General features: G+C 39.8%; 1 protein-coding gene across 1 annotated transcript in view; it reads left to right on the top strand.

The window, feature by feature from the left end:
* The window catches only part of LOC138027349 (monocarboxylate transporter 10-like), an 8034-nt gene extending 6350 nt beyond the window's left edge, over positions 1-1684 (top strand). The window contains exon 4 of the mRNA XM_068874926.1: positions 1-1684. This exon is cut by the window's left edge and continues 840 nt beyond it. The gene's annotated coding sequence lies outside the window, so the exon portion shown is untranslated.
* Positions 1685-2346: the final 662 nt, after the last annotated feature.

Below are 2346 nucleotides of genomic sequence, written 5' to 3'. Positions count from 1 at the left end.
ACCTTTTTCCCACGCTGTCTTAATTTTGCAACAACATTCACCAACTTTTCCGCCATATTGATTTTGGGTTCACGTCTTGTTGTTTTTCTGGCGCCACAGCTATGATGCTGGGGTTCCAGGCCTCAGATTGCGAGAATGCTTATGATATTTTTTTAGGCTTTTTTTTTTCAATCCGACCGACCGACCCAATATCAGGAAACGCATTCGACGGTAAACGAAAAAAAAAGGGAAGATGGCGATATTTACCATTAAAAATAGGAGTTTCAGTGTGAAAGTGAGTGCTGGCGTGGAAACTGGGAGCAGTGACTGGCAGCTGCAAATTTTTGAAGCAAGAGGGTACTGGAAATGTGCGTGAAAATATTAAAAGAGCGAAGGAAGGTGTGCATACCTTTAGCCTGTGTGGCAGGCGTTACTAATTTATAAGCAAAGGGATAATTTCAAAACAATGGCATGTCAGTTCATTCTTTGAATTTAAACTTCTGTTTTTGTTAAATTTGTGGTCCCTTTTCAGCAAAAGAGTTGAGAAATGCTGAGCGTAGTTGAGCAAACGTCAATTTAAATTTAAATTTATTGTCGTGCTTGACACGCCTCGTTTTTACAATTAATTTGCATAAAATAGTAATTCCATCCGTCGTGCATGGCTCTGAGGAAAGAAAGACCCAAGAAAGACGACAGCTTGTGGTCTAGGTCGAGAACTGATTTTCTCTTCGCGCAACGGTTTAAGACGTTAAAGAACAATTTGACTCGGATGTCAAATGTAAGAGGTTCAACAACTGTACATGTACGAGTTGAATGATGATTAATGACGACCCATTGGAAAAGTACTCGACTCGAAGGCTGTGAGGCTGTAAGATTCTCTTCCACGTGCACGTGACGTCATAACGGGTATCAATACCCCGGATTATAGACATGATAACACCACAATCGACTGCGCATGCTTCCGATCTTACATCCCACAAATTTTGATTTTTTTCGCTAATATCAAGAATAGGCTGCTGCCTCGCTAAGGCTCGCCATCAAAAAGCTTATTGGGCTCCGATGTTCCGAGTTGATCTCTTTAATCTCAGTGTGTAATTGCTTTTTGGTCCATTTGTGCACTCGCGGGAAACTGGATCATTTTTCCTTTTTTCTTAGTGATAGCTCGTAGTTAATGGAGCCTTAATAGCTCCAGGGTTTGTGGGCGTCCTATCAAAGCTATATGTAACCAATTTTTTAAGGATAAAAGCTACAAGCTCCACACACTGTTGACACCAATTAACGATGCCCCTTCCTGCACCCGAAACCAAAGATTTTTCACGCTACCCGTTTGCAAGACAAATCCATTGAAGAACACTTTACTATGGATCATATCTGTAATTACCAATGATTTTAAATGCTAGCGGGTTTTTAGAAAGTCATTGTGTTTATATCATATGTAAGTGATTTTATCGGAATAATTTACTCCGAATTAGTAGCGTTCTTAAAGTGCCTATGACCTCAATACACTTTTCCACTTTGTTTATTCTCCGAAATCATCCCAAAAACATCGCTGTTATTTTTAGAACCTTTTGAATGAAATTTCACTTATTTATTGGCTTTGAAAGACGGGGAAAGTGTCACACTTTGACCAATAACCGAACAATGAAGGGGAATGGGTTCGTTACCGGGTTGACGTCACAAACAGCTTTGAAAACATACAAAAATTTGGTTTTATCAACGGAGTCGATAATGTAAATTGGCCACCGTACAGAGGTTTTAAAAGCTGACGTTTCGAGCGTTAAACCTTCGTCAGAGCGAATCGAGGAATCGTGGGTTATGTGTAGTTTTTATAGTTACTGTAGAGTAGGAGCTACGCTATTGGTGGTAACAAAATATCATTCTTAGTAACTTTAAATTACTCCAAAATGATCCCGAGACTGGTAGAATATTTTCGCAACCTCCACTTATTTCATTCAAACGCGACAAAAACATAAGCAACATTTTTGTTCGAAGCGCGCTCAAAACTAACGAGCAACCTGGCACTTTCAAATGTGCGTGCTCACGATGCAAAACTTCAACGGTCCTTTCATTATTAACACTAGCAAGATATCGGGATCTAAGCGATCTGTCAAGATCACTGATCGTTTCACATGTACCTACGCAAATCTGGAACAAAAATTCATCTTCCAAATCGGCCCCATTAACCCTCACGGTATTAACGAACGCTTTTCATAATGTATTCCTATTTTTCACGTTGCCATGTTACCACCAATAGCGTAGGTCCTAATTTAATATAAAAACTACACATAACCCACAATTCCTCTATTCACTCCGACGAAGGGCTAAATCTCGAAAAGTCAGCTTTTAGAATCTCTGTACGGTGGCCAA

This window comes from Montipora capricornis, chromosome 12 (assembly GCF_036669925.1).
Source record: "Montipora capricornis isolate CH-2021 chromosome 12, ASM3666992v2, whole genome shotgun sequence".
Taxonomy (NCBI): Eukaryota; Metazoa; Cnidaria; class Anthozoa; order Scleractinia; family Acroporidae; genus Montipora; species Montipora capricornis.
The sequence above is the reverse complement of the archived record's forward strand: the minus strand, read 5'-3'. Positions and strand labels throughout refer to the sequence as shown.